The sequence below is a fragment of the Aethalodelphis obliquidens genome, unplaced genomic scaffold, assembly GCF_003676395.1.
Source record: "Aethalodelphis obliquidens isolate GAN/ISIS:26980383/991018 unplaced genomic scaffold, ASM367639v1 scaffold51, whole genome shotgun sequence".
Lineage (NCBI taxonomy): Eukaryota > Metazoa > Chordata > Mammalia > Artiodactyla > Delphinidae > Aethalodelphis > Aethalodelphis obliquidens.
This window is the reverse complement of record NW_020837995.1, coordinates 3,588,706-3,606,923: the sequence shown is the minus strand read 5'-3', so window position 1 is coordinate 3,606,923 and position 18,218 is coordinate 3,588,706. Positions and strand designations below refer to the sequence as shown.

General features: G+C 35.2%; 1 protein-coding gene and 1 pseudogene across 10 annotated transcripts in view; both read left to right on the top strand.

Moving 5' to 3' along the window:
• DPH6 (diphthamine biosynthesis 6) overlaps nt 1-18,218 on the top strand; it is a 456,227-nt gene that overhangs the window by 37,243 nt on the left and 400,766 nt on the right. The gene's annotated exons all lie outside the window — the stretch shown is intronic.
• Nucleotides 13,876-15,112, top strand: LOC113607981 (40S ribosomal protein SA pseudogene; annotated as a pseudogene).

The window sequence follows — 18,218 nt, the reverse complement described above, 5'->3', positions numbered from 1 at the left end:
TTAATTATGACCAATGATATCTTCATAATTACATATAGTTCAGAAAACCAAGGTTTTATGTAACAAGAAATGTTGGGGATTTCTTTGTTTCCAAGGGCTGAGTGGGGACTCTGGAGTCAGACTTGTCTGTGTTCCAGGCTCTACCACATGCTAGCTGTATGACCTTGGTTTAGTTAATTTCCCTAGCTTTCACATTTATAAAGTGGGGCCTTCACATTTGTAAAGTAGGGCTAGTGATAGTACCTACATCATAGGATTGAGCATTAATGGGACAGTAAAATAGATCATAAAGGAAGCCTCAATAAATGTTAACTATTACATTATTATTATTATTATTATTTTTAGTCACTAAGTATTATGCTTCTTTTGCATTAGAGCGGTAGAGCATTGCTCATAGTTAACTAACTTAAGATCATTGTTATCTGTCCTGGTTTATCTGTTGATCTGGTCCTTAGAGCAGTTAACCATGCTCTTCTGTGTCTTCAGGCATAGTGTGGTAGAAATTCTGCTACTCCTTATTTTGTCTTTAATTGTCTTTCCTCTTTGTGCTTCAGATATCAGTTTCTTTGACGTTGGTGAATATGATGTCAAAGCTTATGCATTTCACTATGTGTGTTTTTGACTTTGCTTTAGCTTGATATTGCTGGAATTAATTGAATATTTTCCAGGGTTCAGTTTTTCTAAAGGGTCTTGCAGTTGCCACCTACTAAAATCTTATTAACCGGAAAAGCTTTGTAGACCGAAAATGGTCACATCAGTAGAATTTGAAAAGTTTATATGAGAAAACAATGTGAGGAGGAATTCTTCACATGATTTTATTCTGTATGCTTTTTTCTTTGAGCTTCAGTAAGGTGATAAATGCAAGAGGTGCAGAGATAGGAAGTCACATACTATATAACCATTATTCATAATGTTTACACATGCTCTGTGAGTTGTAGAACATTAACATACGTTTATTTTTTCTCTTGTTTTTTTTCCTAGGTTTTTTTTTTTCTAGTTGCTAGAGATGTAGATGATTTAAGGCATAGTGCCTGTCTCAAGGACTTAGCACTTTGAGTTTTAAGGGAAAAAGTTACTGCTATGTATTCATCAGAATTATTATTTGTGATGAAATCTTTGCTCTTTTAAAAATATTCCATGTTTCTTGTAGTGTACCTTTGTTGCATGAGTTTGCATTCATCCTTCCTTGTCTGGCCATTGTCACTGAGTTTCTCCTAAGAGTCCTGTGGTCTTTAAGGCTCAGTATTGCTCCATCTAAGCCTGTTTGTGGATTATACTTACGAATCTTGATTTAGCTTATAATTTTGATTAATACCTTCAAATAACTTAGTAGTTTATTTTTAACCAATTTAGTCTTAGAGTCTCTAAGCTTCTTCCTTGTCCTGGTCCTCCACAATGGAGAGTGGATAATTACATGTTAACAGTTTTTCAGTGCTTCCACCACAGTACTAGTTTTGCCAAAGTGAAGTGTGATTTTGTTCTAAATTAGGTCAGACTTCCAATTCAGTGTATCCTGAGGTCATTAATTAGACACTTCTTACTGTTTTAAATTAGTTGCTTTGGAAAGCCAGAAACCACCTCTCCGCTTTATTTATGGAAGCATCATCATATTAATTTCAGATATTCTTTAGGGTTGTCATAGACTAGTTTCTATCAAAGACTAGGTAATTTATACATTAATTTTAGGTTAATATCAAGGGGCCTTGTTTTCAGGTGGAGTTCTCGAACCTTTATGCTCAGGTAGAAATTTTGTCTTCAGCTTTGAGTAGCTTGATTTCTCCTTCATGCTATTGAGCATATATAGTTTCTTCTCAGACTGTCACTTGTGTATATTTTAGACAAAACAGTGATGTATAATAGGTAAAACTAATCTAGTTTGTGAAGATTTCACAGAGTTATAAGATGCCAAACTTATGTTGATGCTTTCTGTATACTTTATGGTTATTTGATAATTACTGATTCCCTACTGTGTATAAAATCAGTGCATTCACTGAATTCCCTGTTTTATATAATGGATTTAGTGTGACTACTCTTTACTCCATGTTTTTATTGATTTGGAATCAACAGATCAATCAAGCAATCTGAAATGAAAATGATTATGAAGCATTTACAGTCAAGAAAAGTTTAAGGGAAAACACAGTAAGTTATAGCTTACTGTTACTAATTAACATAGTAGCTAAAATATTGTTTTATAAAAGACATAGCTTGTGGATTGTACACATTTCAGTATATAATTTTTATCACCTGGACAGTTTAAAGTTGTGTTTTAACTGTGCTTTGTAAAAGAAATGAAAACAGCAGTCTTTGTATCTGTCAACTTCATAGAAAACAAAATGAGGTTCTAGAAATTTGTTTTGTTATTATTTAATAGTAACTAGTTTCTTTCCTTGTAGTCAGTCCAAGACTTGGAATAAACATTCTAAAACTAAGTGTTATTATAATTTATTTTCTTAACTTATTTACTTAAACTATTTGGTACTTTTGTAGAGTAAAAAATCACATTGGCATTGATGATACATATCCCCTTTGCCTTCTTTGTCCAGTTATTAGATTCTAATAGATCTGACTTTTCTACATTCTTTTTTTCTATTTTTTTTGTTTTTTTGCTTAACTGTTTCATCTGTCTTTTACCTCTCATGTAGTCAGAAGAAAGAGCTTCTTTTTTTCTGACACTAGGTTTTTGGTACTCCTCTTGCAGACACACACACAATTTCTTTATTCAGTGGAATAGCTTCAGTGTAACCTTGCAGTATCCTCACCCTTGTTCTTCATACCTTGTCCTTTATCTAAATTATTACTTAATTTTCTTTGCTACTTAAAACAATTGATTCTTAAAGAAAATATATAAAAGTATAAGAAAAGATCTTGCTCAAAATTCAGTCATTCAGAGTTAGCATTTTGACATATTTTCCACACCCATATATTTAACACACATTCATAGATATACACACACACTTTGTGTGTATAACTTTATACACTGATTTTTTTTAGCTTAAAATATCAGTTTTTCATGTCACTAAAACGTCTTTATGAATATAATTTAATGGCTACTTAATATTCCATCATGTGGCTGTATAATAATTTCCTTAATGATTCCCTAATTTTGTAAATTAGGTTGAATCTAATTTTTACTATAAATAATAGCACTTTGATGTGGGTACATCAATTATTGTCTACATTAAAAAAAATTAATTCCTTAGGATAGATTTTCAGACAAATCTATCCTAAGGAATTAATGGATCAAAGTGTATGATGATTTCTGAAGCCATTGATATATATTGCCTAGTTGACTTCCATAAATAATAAACCTGTTTATGCAAATATTATTTATATTTGGAAATTTTAAGTCTTTATTTAATAAGTATCTGAAACCTCAACTTGGAATCCTGTTTTTACAGTTCCTGGCATTTGGTGAATACAAGCTGGGAGTAGCATTCTGCCCATCTTTGACTGCATTTTTTTCTTCGAGCAAAACCAGAGATATGTATTAGGGAAGCTCAGTCATGAAATGCAAGATATAGGGTGATTTTTTTTTCCCCTATTATTGTGAGAAGTGAGTCTCCAGTGATTTAATGGAGCTACATTCCATAGATGGTCAGCTGCAAAGTGAGCTGAATCTTACTACACTGTATACTATTAATGTGCCATGTGGATGAATACAGATACAGATATGTATACAGATATATATATATACACACATATATATTATTTTTTAAACAGGTATAATATAACATTAATTATAATTCATTTTTCTCCAGTAAGTTCTGTTTTCTGATTAACCATTATGTTCTCCTGGATATCAACTGGTATATTTTCTATTGATATCATTAAGTTTGGCAGTATTTATAAATGATTTCTAATTTTCTCTCGTTAAATAAATGATAAAATATTGGATTAATCATGGTAGATTAATCGTTTTAGGTGTGTATATATATATATTTAAAAGTCAAATGTAACATTTTAGGTAAACTTCACACTCTGCAAATTATTACTGCAGGTTTAAGCTATTACTTTATGTCCAATAGAAAATATCTGTTTCTCTTTTTTTTTGAGCTTGTGTTATTAATGTTAGCTATTTTATGATGTCATTAAGAACAATCAAAACTATAGTGCTACTATTTTGAATTTAGTTTCTTAGTATAGTAATAACAACAGTAAGAATAGTACGTTCATTTGTAAGAATAAAACAAATAATGTTTATTTTATGGTAACTATTTCTAAATGATTATTTAGACTTTGGAAAAAGAATATTAAATCACCTTTTTAGTGTTTTAATTACCTTGTGCTGTTGGTCTCTTTACTTACTCAGAAGTAATCTTTCCATGTTTACTTGTATTGTTTAATACAATTAGGGAATACTGGTTTCTGTCACAAATTTTGCTTTTAATGCTTATTTCTTGGTAGTTTCTTGTTACTGAGATGAAAAGTATTCCCATCACACTGTCTTGGGCATGTAAAAGAGGGAGTGTGCGGGAATGTGGTTGAGAAGGGGCATTGCTGCTCTTCTCCAAGTTGCTGGGTTCTCACTTTGTTTCTTCTACTTTTTGGCCCTAAATACATCTACATATATACCCTATGTACACTCTTACGGTTCCATTCTCTCCCTTTTATTTTTTTCTCTCACTCTTAATCTACCTTTCCTTTCTGTCTTCCTCTTTCACCTCTCTCACATGTCTGTGCATGCACATACACACATATAAGTGAATTTTCAAGTATTAAAAACAAAGATTGCAGGATCTAGATCTAATTTAATTACTTAAGTTTTGCTAACATTTCCTCCCTGTTTTTCATTATTTAAATTGTGGTCATCTGTAATATTATGTGTTTTTATGAGTACAGGCTGTTCTGTTCTTCACTGTTTTATGTCTCTCAATGCAGAATAAATGGTGGAACTAGAAAAACTTAGACCAGAGCTTCTCAGTGCAGATGAATCATCTGGGAGTCTTATTAAAAATTCATGATCTGATTCAGTTGGCCTGGGTAGAGCCTGAGATTTTTCTAACAAGTGCCCAGGTGATGCCATTGCTACTGGTCTGAGGCCACACTTAGAAATGTGAGGTTTTAGATGGGTTCTCTGCTGAGAGTACCATTCATTTAGAACAGGAATATTTGAGTTTAAAAGGCACTTTCTTCACACATCAGCTATAAAAGTCTAATATCTCCAAGGATAGGGAGGTACTTTCTTTTAAATCATAATCTGCCGTGTTTCTACAGTTGTTCTGTAATTTAGGCAATTGTAAAGCAGGTGATTTAAAATATCCATGAATCTTGGATCTTCTGTGATGTTTCATATACAGCTTCCCTAGTTTAGTTTGCTACCTAGTGTAGACTACTGAAGATATGTATCAAGGTTTATTTTTGATGATTAGATTTACGGTATATCATCTCCCACTGATATCTGAAATTTTTTCTGCTGGGAGGTTTGGGAGTGAAGGTTAGGGGTGGGGAATTGGGATCAGGCATGGAGGCTCTAGTGTAGATGAGAATTAGGTTACTGTAGGGAAATGCTTTTATTCTTTTTCATCCCTATGGTTATCACTAGGAGAATCACGGAAAACTGGATTGAAATGAATTACCTGTTAAAAGTGAGAAAACCACCCAGTACATATGCAAGAGTTTTTTTTCCCGTTACACTTTTGAATAAGATGTCTTTTAACTAAAGAGATCCACACAGCTTCCTGTACAAAAGCCAGCAGCTTCTAGCAATAAAGATGTTTCAGAACTGATGGGCTGATCTTATAAAGGAGATGATATGGCCAAGTTTTTCAGATTGGCCCATTATTTGCAGTCCAGTAGTCAAATGTGGCTACCATCGAAACACCTGCATCTTTGAAGCTGGTAATTGTCGAGTATCTTGGTTTACAACATTGTTGAGGAAAATGATCAAATTACATAATGCGGTTGGTTTCTGAGGTGGCAGAAGCCATGTACTCTATTATAAACTCCAAGGAAGAAAGGTGGGAAGCCTTTCCCTTGCCAATAAGCACTGCACTTGAAATTAATTGTATTTTAATATATAACAAAAAAGATTTCATCCAGCATGGATTTTGCTTTTTCAGCCCTTTTCAAACATTATTTTAGAACTAGGTACAACGTTTAAGTTATATTTTCAACCTTACGTGTCTGTGTACTTTCAGTGAATATAGATTGCCTTTTCTTTAGTCAGCCTACATTTAAAAAGCTTATGTTTTGCCATAATACAGTAGAATTATTTGTGGTAATGTTACAAGTCTCTAAACTGCATGAACATTATCCTGCTGTTTTATTGTTTTATAATGTAAAAGTAAATGCAAGCATTAAGAAATGTGCAGTGCTGTCAGGCTTCTTCAGAATTTAAGAAAATTGCCCCAACTATTGAAGAACTGAAAATAATCTTTCAGGTTGCAAAGAGCAGTTGTTATAATATTGCCTAGCATTTTGCTTTCTTTTTACTCTAACCATGGTGGTGATTTGAGTCAATGCTGAAGAAACTCAGATTTTATTTGATTTCAGCAAACTGCTCTTGCCTTCTAAGAATTACCTATAAAATAGCATAGTTAAAAATAGGAAGAAAATACAGGACTCATTCTTAACTCTGCACAAGCCTAAACAGTAAATGTGTTTCTTGTAATAGTAAAAATTTTGCAACCCTACTTCTTCATCCAATTTGTGAATTTGATATAATAGCCACAAATAGTATGTGTTAATCACAAAACTGTGAAATTATGTTGCAGTGCAGGCTCTTCATAAAAATGAAACAAACATACAAACAAAATCTTAAAGCCATACCGTACAGAAAAGTTCTTATGAAGCATTTTGGATTTTTAAAATGTAAGGATGGAGATATTCCTTATGGTTTTAGCCTTTTGTCCTATCTGTTTTAAAATATTTCCATTTAAATGCAGATTTTGATTTTCCATCTGGGAGTAGGTAGAAGCCATTCTATTACACTACTAAAAGAATAATCCACTTTAACACAACATTTCTCCCTAAAGGGATGGTCTTTTCTAGTCGTAAGGTATTATTTTTCTCAGAATGATATTAACATTCATGATGTAGCGATTTTATCTTGATTTGAAAGATGTTTTGTTCTGGCAGTGAAAGGGATTAGAAGAATGTCCTTTGTATCCTGTTGCTAAAAAAATAGCCTTACCTTGCTCAAGATTAGGTATTAGTGATTTTCAAAGTGTTTTGGGGTGGGTGTATGATTTGTATTTTTATAACATAAAATAAGTCTAGTGAAATGGAAATCGCCAGCTTCATTTAATTGAATTCTTAAACGTTGGGTTGTACAAATATACATATTTTTAATAGATCAAGAAGCATGTTTGAAAATTTCTAAACCTGTTAGAACATTTTTTTGCTTTCATTTTCTTTATGCCTTGTGAAGAAGCCTTTGGGGTACATAAGAAAAGTGTTAGAGCAACTAGTTACAACATTCAGTGCCATAGATATGTTGGTTTTGCCTCACCTAAATTTATTAAACCTTTAAGATAAAGAGGGATTACATTAATTAAATGGAATGTCTCAGAAGAAGAAAGGCTCTGAAGGCCTCTCTGCTATTTGTTGGGTAAAGTCTTGGCGTGCAGAATGTAGCTATCCAAGGCTTAAAGCATGTTGGGACCCTGTGTGGGATGCCAGTGCCATGCCCCTAGGCACGCTGTCATTCAGCCGCAGATTAATTAACCAGAGGCTGCAGAACCTCATGCTTTCAGTCAGCCCATTCTTGAGGCAGAAAATACAAGGTTTTTAAAACCTTGAACATTCAAAAAAGTTTTTATTTCCTTAACAAAATCAGAGTGTATAGTGACAGTTTTTCTGGGAATAGTTTTATTATACATATATAAATATATATGTGTGTATATATATGTATATATACATATTTATAATTTTTGTCTCTTTGCACCAATGAGTGATTTAAATGGATTAAAATTTTTTTAATCCATGCAGAGGATGATGTGTATAGCCTCCAAAGAGAGGATTTTTCTAGTGTCACTGTGCATCTTTAAAACTTCCTAATTAATGACATTAAATCACAGTGAGTAGTGAGCTCTTAATTATGATTAAGACTTACGAAGTTTCAATAGAGTCAACCTAAAAAAAATACATTTATATATCTGAGTGATCACAAACGATACATTCACATTTTCATTAAGACCATTTTTTATCTTCAGCAAGGACATTTCCATTCATACATGCATAGAAAGTATTTTGAGGTGAATGAAGATTTTTACACTGTAGTGTTTTGTTTACACAACACAGTTTTAAAAATAACTTTTAAAATAACTGTTTTAAAAATAACTTAACATCTTATCTGTATATTCATCTGTAGAAATGAGTACATTAAATTTGAAATGAGCCTTTATTTCCCTTGTCCATTTAGCTTGTTTTATAATTATATTAGGCATTATTAATAGCTTATGGGTAAAATATTAATAACTAATTATTTTCTAAATATAGAGCAAGGTCTGTGTTGATAAGATAATGTTTCATTTGTACCTTAAAGTTAGGAAAGAATAAGGCATGTTTTCATTTTTATTTTTTAGCTGTGAAGAATACGACTCCCTCTCCCGCCCTGCAACCTTTTTTCCCTTACACTGTCAATTTTTTAGCGTTCTCACTGGAATTTATTTTGTTGTAGTAAATAAAAGACAAGTCATTATTAAACAGATTTTTCTGTTAATTCAATGTATGATTACCCTTTGCCATAGGTACTTTTAAGGGCTTTTATCCAAAATAAAATTCATTAAAAATGCAATTAGAAAAATCTATTGTTAATGACTGCTTGAGTGACTGGCTCATAATTGGCTCATTACAATAAAAAAGCCACTGTTTAAAAATCTTGACAATGAGATACAGTACAGAGTGAACACTTCATTGTAAGGCCCTGTGTGATTACAAGATCCTGAAGGTGAAGCAGAGAAGCATGCATATCTGAGACTCCAGCAGAACTTTCTCTTTTACACCGGTACAGTGAGTTTAGGTCGTGACCTAGCATGGGCTGTCAAAGTAGGAGCCCCTCTTATTTACAGTGTCCCACACTGAAGAGTAAACTTAGGTAATATATTCCACTTAAATGCTAGCATTCAGACTCCTCTTTGTTTCCCTTCCCCAGAAATCTTTTCAGTTGACTTAGATTACCAAGTCGTAATCAGGAAATCTTTAGTTCTGTTGGGGCTAAACTAACAAAGACAATATTGTCATACAAGCCATCATTATTACCTGCCCTTTTGTTAACGCAGGAAAGCTTGCAAATAGCTCTTTTTTAAGCTCCAGAATTTTTGTTGAAGCATTCCTAGAGTTGTTTTTGTTCTAGTATTTTGGTGATTTAATATTTGCGTTAGATTATTTTTAATTAATTAATTTTAATTCATTTAATTTTTAGGCCATAAATTGCAGGTAAGATAAAAATACAGACTTGGTGATGCAGGAAGGAAAGTAAACTGTACATGATAAGGTTTTTCCTTAACAAATTAGTTTTATTTCTCTTTTTGTGTCTTGGGCTTGACATACTGTGGTTTTAATAATGAACTTGCAATGTCAAACATCAGCTGTTCTTTGCGGAGTATCAAATTTTAAAATACTGACAAGTATAAATAAGAATGATCATTAAATCTCTGCTTAGAGTTCCACCTATAAGGCAAAAATCGTAAGTTCCAACAGTAGTTTAAAGGGCTTCTTTAATGAGCCCTATATTTCCAAAATGCTCTTCCTGTTGGAGGCTAGAAAAACAGTAAAAGTTTTAAAGACTGCCGACTCCTGCTTTTGTTTAGTCTACAACAGCAATATTAATGTTGCTTTTGTGTTCTGGTGAGTGACTTAGGTGTAATTTTTCATTATATGTATTAAAAGTTGAATTATTTTGAACTTTGAACTTTAGACCAGCCCATGTGTGAACCTTAGTGTATAAACAAGGCAGTAACTTCAGGATCAGAATCACTCAAGACCACTCATATTATTAAATGCAATCCAAGAATGTTGACGTTAGAATTTAATATAAATTAGGAAAAAACTCTCAGTGAGATACTCAATAGTTTTTAAAGAAATAAGACACATTTAATTGACTTCATTGTAGCTTAAGTAACTAAACTGCTCTGAGTATTTCATCATTGCTCTGTTTGTGCTACTTTGCATTTCTCTCATCACCTTATTTTGTAACCTTTGCATTTTTATTTTTCTTTTTCTCAATAGAATTAAGAGGAACCGCCTGCAGAGGAAACCACCGTTTAAAACATGGTGGAAACCACATTGCTTTCCGGTTGCATTTTTCTTTAAAGATCTACTTAAGGCAGTTTACCTCTACTCTTACAATCAAAAACTGTACCATGAATTTCCCCCACTTAAGGCTGAGTGAGACAGCTTCAATCTACCTCACACTTACATGCAGTTGGGCATGTAAGCTGATGCCTTTGTGATTTATAAGTGTAATTTAGTAAACCATTTAGTAAATGCCATGGTGTGTCATACCAGTGCCAAAATATTTTATACATGTAGGAATTAGAGTAGCGGGAAAAACTATTGAGACTAAAACTTCAGTGTTTGTTTGGTTCATGTGGATATCTTGTAATATTTATAATGTGATGGCTATTCATGATCAAGTTTTGTGGCTTGGAGACAGGCCTAACATTTCTGACTTCTTCTTGCCTTTATGTATTTTACTGTTTACTTAAAGATTGCTTGTGTAGATGGTAGAGTTCTTTGTTCACTGGAACTTCAAGGAAGAGTCTATACTTGTATTACTATTTAAACAAAAATATTCTCTGCATATTGCTAGGTTTTTAGCCATTTTATAGGCAAATAATTACTAATTAAGATTATGATGTCTCTTATGATATATTCATTTATCTTCCCATGTCCAGAGCACATTGATTTTGAATAGTAAAGGCGAGCTACATCTATTCATTTATCAAATGTATTCTGAGTGACTGCTGTGTTCTGGGTACTGGATACAAATATCAGTAAGAGAATGTCCCAGTTCTCTAAGAGCTCATAGTCTGTATTACTAATGACAGAACAATATTATATTGTGATGATAGAGTTGGGTTTTTTTTACAAGTATTTTGGGAATGTAGAAGTAGGAGAGAGAGATTAGCTTTACCTGGGGAAGGTGCAGGATGGGTGGTTTGGAAAATACAGATGAGTAATGATTCATCAAGAGAGAATGAAAAGTGACTTCCCAAACTGAGAGAACATTCTATGTGCAGCAGAAGATGTGACAAAGCATGGTACATACTTCTCAGAGTTTGATGATTAGAGGATATGTGTAAGTAATTGCAGGAGTAGAAGTGAGAAGGTAATTTTGGAGCAGGTTATGAAGAGTCTTGTGTGCCTTGCTGAAGAGTTTGGAGACCCTGTTTTGTAGGTGATGGAGAGTCATTGAAGGTTTGTAAGTTAAAAACCATAATGGATAGATTTGTTTTTGTAGCAGTGTAGAGGAAGCATAGGGAGAAAAGAGATGGAGTCTAGGTCTTTCGAATATATTGAAATCAAGGTATCTCAAAATAGGAAGTAATGAAACTAAATAGGGAAAAATCAAGACTGGATAGATTGATGGTAGTGATTATTAGTGTATAATTAATAATCAAAGTCATGTGAGTAAATATCCTTACCCAGGGGATGAAGTGTTGCATAGTGGGAAAGAACTGGGCTCTGGTACCTGGTTTCTCAGTTACTGCTTACTAGCTATGTGACTTTGGGCAAGTCACTTAGCCTCTTTGTGCCTCAGTTTACTTTTCCATAAAATGGAAATAAATACTGCCTACCTTATAGAGTTGTGATGAGGACTGAATAAGTTAATGTTGTGTTAATTATTATTATTAATGTTATGCTATTATTTAGAATTGAGAGTCGGGGTTTTTTTTTTTTCCCATGAAGTGATTTGATAAGGAGGAAAAAATGGCTAATCAGTAGAAGGAACACATTTTATAAGATAAGAGAGATTGGGATGTGTTTATAAGTTAAGAAAAAGTAGTCAATAGAGAGGAAGTTATTGAAGACAAGTGACTGAATGAGATCCAGGAAGATACGGAGGTGATGGTGTGAAGAGCACAGGATTGTGGGTTAGCTCTGGACAGAAGAATATTGATATGTTTAGAAAGGAGAAATGGAATGATAAAGGACTATGTGTCCTTTGCTATTTTTTTTTCTGTGGTCTTGGAGGCAAGACCATTTACCTCAAGTGGGTGGAGATGATGGAAGTAATTAAGGGATTTGAGGAGAATTTTAAACATTTGGAATGATCCCTTTGGAGAAAAGAAAAGAGGACTGATTGCCAAACTGCCCAGAGTCCATGTGTGGTTAGAAATCAGAAATTTGAAAAGAAGATAGTTTTTAAAATTTAACTTTCACTTAAGTTGAAAAGAATTAGGGATGTTTGGTAAGTAAGATCACTTTTAAGGAAGCAGATTACTTATGTACTTATATCAAAGGTAAGTAGTAAATATAATTTATTATGGAATATATAACTAAAGCATTCCAGAAACCATAGCAGATAGCAATTGCTAAGTAAAATTTCTATGAGAATAATCTTCCATACTTCAGAAGGGAGAATACAGCATTAGTATGAACTTAAATGAATACAGCTGCTGAAAGATTCTGTTTTCTGGGCAACAAACAACAGATGATACAGTCACTTTATGATGGTCACTTAACTATGTCAGTGATGAAAGAATCACATACCAGAAAACAGTTCATAGATTCAAACAAATATAGTCCTCCCTTTCTAGTATTAATAATGATCCTAAATAGAAATAGGTGCCTAAACTGCCTTCTTAAGTGAATTAAAAACAAAATGAGGGGCTTCCCTGGTGGCACAGTGGTTGAGAGTCTGCCTGCTGATGCAGGGGACACGGGTTCATGCCCCGGTCTGGGAAGATCCCACATGCCGTGGAGCGGCTGGGCCCGTGAGCCATGGCCGCTGAGCCTGCGCATCCAGAGCCTGTGCTCCCAATGGGAGAGGCCACAACAGTGAGAGGCCCACGTACCGCAAAAAAAAAAACAAAACAAAATGAAAGAGAGATATCTACAAATAAGTTAAATAAATGTCTGCATAACAGTCTAGTGTTGCAATTTTTCTATATTATGTATAAATTGCTTCAAGAGTTATTCCAAGTAGCTTTTTTATTTTTCAAATATTCCTCTTTAAATGTTTATCCTATATTTAATTTATAAAACAGTAGTCTCATTTTTAATAATTGAGAATAACCTTTAAAATATTGTCACTTAGTTTACATTAATTTATACTACAAAGGATGAATAAATATCCCAATGTCAACTACTTACTGTTCTTTAACTGCTGAGAAATGGACAGCTTATAGTTTGGATTCACCAATAGAAAACAAACAAACTGAATGGGCAATTATTTGTCAATAGGAGAACAGTGGTTGGAAATAGTAATGTAGAGATTCTGGTGGTATTTTGTTTCCTATCACTCTGGTGGCTATTTAATGCTTAATTTTTCTTTTTCTTTTTTAACTTTAGAATGAGGAAAATTTTAAGCATGTATAAAAGTAGAGAGAATAGCATTATGAATCCCCATATAGCTGTCTCCCAAATTCAATAATTTCCCACTCATGGAATGCTTCATATAAAGTATACAGATTCATATGATGTCTTGGTGCCAGTATAATTAGCTGTATCTTAATTATAAATATAGAAAACTGCAGAGTAGCATTTAAAATTGTCAATTTGCATAAAAAGACTTTGAAGGAGTAAGTTTTTCCTCTGAATGAGCATTTTAAAGCCATTGTTTTTATTGTTTTCCAGTTAGGAAAATTAAAGCATCATAGTTCTAGATTATTTATCAAATGAGAGATTGAAGTCAAGAATATTTGCCACGGCTTTCCGCACCAGATAAGGGTCAATACGGCTTTGTTCTGGATTCCCATCACAACTTAAAGGGAAACTTTAACAATGTCTGGAGCCCTTGATGTCCTGCAAATGGAGGAGGATGTCCTCAAATTCCTTGCAGCAGGAACCCACTTAGGTGGCACCAACCTTGACTTCCAAATGGAACAGTACATCTACAAAAGGAAAAGTGATGGCATCTACATCATAAATCTGAAGAGAACCTGGGAGAAGCTTCTGTTGGCAGCTCGTGCCATTGTTGCCATTGAAAGCCCAGCTGATGTCAGCGTCATATCCTCCAGGAATACTGGCTAGCGAGCTGTGCTGAAGTTTGCTGCTGCCACTGGAGCCACTCCTACTGTTGGCCGCTTCACTCCTGGAACCTTCACGAACCAGATCCAGGCAGCCTTCCGGGAGCCAAGACTTCTGGTGGTTACTGATCCCAGGGCTGACCACCAGCCTCTCACAGAGGCCTCTTACGTTAACCTGCCTACCATTGCTCTGTGTAACAGAGACTCTCCTCTGCGGTATGTGGACATTGCCATCCCATGTAACAACAAGGGAGCTCACTCAGTGGGTCTGATGTGGTGGATGCTTGCCTGGGAAGTTCTGCGCATGCGTGGCACCGTCTCCCGTGAACACCCATGGGAGGTCATGCCTGATCTCTACTTCTACAGAGATCCTGAAGAGATTGTAAAGGAAGAGCAGACGGCAGCTGAGAAGGCTGTGACCAAGGAGGAATTTCAAGGTGAATGGACTGCTCCAGCTCCTGAGTTCACTGCTACTCAGCCTGAGGTGGCGGACTGGTCTGAGGGTGTGCAGGTGCCCTGTGTGTCTATTCAGCAGTTCACCACTGAAGACTGGAGTGCTCAGCCTGCTACTGAAGACTGGTCTGCAGCTCCCACTGCTCAGGCCACTGAGTGGGTAGGAACAACCACTGAGTGGTCTTAAACTGTTCTTCCACAGACTTTAAAATGGAAATAGGTTGATGGAAAATAAACAGTTTCTAAAAAAAAAAAGAATATTTGCTACCTAGGTGTAAGGATTGAACTGAACTTGAGAATATTCCATGCTAAACCTAAATTGGATGGGTTAAGGTCTGGCTTAAGAATGTCTTTGACCCATTGTGTAGTCCTTTTTACCTTGATTAGGAATTCTCTGAGAACTATTTTAAAATATAGCCACCCTTAAAAGAATATGAACAAAATTAAAATCAGAATGACTTCCTGCTTTTTCTCTAGAAGATAAATGTAAAAACTTGAGTTTCGGAAGTTTCTTAATGAAGGAACAAAAGTACGATCAGGGGGGCTTCCCTGGTGGCGCAGTGGTTGAGAGTCCACCTGCCGATGCAGGGGACACGGGTTCGTGCCCCGGTCGAAGATCCCACATGCTGCGGAGCGCCTAGGTCCGTGAGCCATGGCTGCTGAGCCTGCGCGTCCGGAGCCTGTGCTCCACAGCGGGAGAGGCCACAACAGTGAGAGGCCCGCGTACTGCAAAAAAAAAAAAGTATGATCAGAGTTTTATTTTAGGGTTAACTTTTCAGGAACATATTTACTCTGTTTATTAAAAAAACAAAGAAACAAACAACTAGACTGACTCTCCAGTACACAAATCAACTCAATGGTTCCTAAAATGTTTTCTCTGTGTAAAACAGAGACCGAGCCTTTGTTTTTCACTAGGAAGTTGAAGAAAAGTTGTAATGTGCAACTAACTTTTCTATGTTTTTTATCTTTTATGTGAAACATTATGAATATTTCGAGGAAGAATTACACTTGTTAGAAATTGACCCATTTAGCAGTTTAGAGGACTAATTGAGTTTTTGACTAAGCTGAATACTCATGCTAACAGGAAGGCTGCTCTGGCATCCATGAGAGTCACTTTGCTGAAAAGTGAAAAAACAAGCTAAGAGGCCATGGTTTTCAACAGAAAGTGATATAACCATGAAAGGAAGCTTCTAATGTTTTTCCATATCTTAGGTTGTTATTATTATTGTCGTTGATTATCATTATGAAATTAGGGGAAATATCTTTTGGAAAGAGGACGGGCAATGAGAGAGGGAAAAAAGGGAAGAAATACACGGACAGTCGTTTGAATGGAGAAATTCGTATAATGCGTAAATCAAACTAAGCCCCATTTTATTTAACGTTAAAAATTATCATGAAAAGAGAGTACATGTTAAAATCTGCTGGCTTGCAGTTTATTCCTAGTAGAAACAAAATGCTGGACAATACCAGATTTGAGTAGGCATGGTGCCTTGTTCATATTTGGGTACCCCAGTTATTTGTTAAATGAATAAGTAAATGCCAGTGAACAAAGCAGTGGAAGTTTAGCCTTCATGTGAACAAGTATGTAGTAAAATAACCTACACTCTCATTCTCCTTGATCACTAGATTACATTGCCAGCAGATGCAGTTCTGAGAAAAGGTAGTGAATATCAAATTAAATTGACTTGGATCATATTGAGCTTCTTGTTAGTATGCTGAAAACATTTGCAAGGTGGAGAGTATAGCCATCAGTGATCTATTCATTGACTGTAGCAATATGATTTGACTCATAGAAGGTATAAGATTCAGGACTGAGAATAGGAAGCTTCTAATCAAGAGAGAGCCCATCACTGACTTCCTAACCATCAGCATTATATGGAGTGGTTATGATACTGATTATGTTGTGGCATACACTGATACATTCATTAGCCTGGAAAATAGAGGACTTACTTAAAGGATAGGACCAAAAACTGTCCTCATATTCATGATAGGGGTGAACCTAGAAAAATATGACAACTTCCTTAAAATTATTAACTTTACCTCTTATCTCATCAACTTCTTAACCTCTTTGCCCAGTGGAAAACAAGCCGCATTACAGTCTGTGACCTTGTTGACATTCAGAAGACTGAATGGTTGCTTTAGCAAGCTGGTTGTTATGGGTATGTTATTGCAGGAACCTATTCCTGCTTCTTTCTATTGACACTGCTGCAGCTGTTGGCAAAGTACTTTCTGAGTTAAATGGGAAGCTCGCCATCATGACACCTCTGCACCTATGCCCACCAGGCACACCTGTCATACACAGTGGTCAGAAAGTAATGGAACAAGCATCTGCTAGACCCACAAACTTGTGATTTTCCTTTGCTGCTGTGACTAGTTATTCTCTTTAATACTTAAACAAGTTCAGTTATTGATAAAATGATTTTGGCTATGACAAACATGCTATTCACATTAGGACCCTGGGGCCTCTATCCCTATAGCAGTAGCCGGCAGACCATCTCTCTTAACTCTTCCCTCGTTATCTTCCCTTTCCTCCTCAAACACACAGTGGAATAATTACTATTTCACATCTAAACCTTTTCCCAGATTTCCATGGACGTAGGTTCGGGGCCAGAGATATTCTTGTATTCTGTGTCATTAGTAAAATTTGATAGGTTGGAACAGAGGAGGTACACATATCAGCCTAAAATGCATTTGTAATCAAAAGGTAAGTTAAGTCTTATAATCATCAGAAAAATAACTTGTGGGGGGAAAGGAAGGGAAGGGAGGGAGGGAAGGAGAGATGGGGAAAGAAAGAAAGAGACGGAGGAAGGGAGGAGGGGAGAGAGGATTCTGCCTTGGTGTAAGTTCTATAAGTCCTGCACTTAGACTGTTTCATTTGGTTCTGGTTGTAGTATCTCAAGAGAAATTTTGTCAAGAGCAAAGGGAATTGGAAAGGAGTATGAGAAGGAAGAACAAGGTCATTCTATATTTAGTGTTCTAGAACTGGCAAGAGACAAATTTAGGAAAATAGAAAAGTATAGAGTGGCTTTCTCAGGGAAGAGCAAACTACTGGAACTTGCTACTCTGAGAGCTACAACATTGTGGGAATGGTTAAATAAGTTATTCCCATGGGATATCCCATTAAATATCCCAATGGGATAGTTCAGTGCTAAAGCCTATATATTAACACATAAAAATGCATATGATTTAACGAGATAGAAAATTACACGTATACTTTGACAACATCTACGTAAAAACAACTGTATGAATTGAGACTAAAAGGGAAGATCAAAAGATCAAATTGTATTGACTCCCACAGTAGGCAGGCCCATTCCTAGCAACAGCGAAGCCTGTACTTACCACTGGTGGCCATTTCTTAACTGTAATTCCTGGGAAGTGGGGAAATGTGGGATGAGGTGAGGGGAATGAGTAGAAAATTTCTAAATAACTAACCTTATGCTTTGATAACCATGTGACAACCTGTGCAAAATATCTGTGTCTTATGGTAGACAAGGAATAAGAGGATTCTCTAATTTTCTCCCAAGAGGTGATTTTATTTTTAAAAGTGAGAGTTGGGAGAAAGGAGTGAATGCGGGATGGGGAAGAGAAACTCTAGTGCTCATATAAGCTCATGACTTTTCTGTTAAAAAT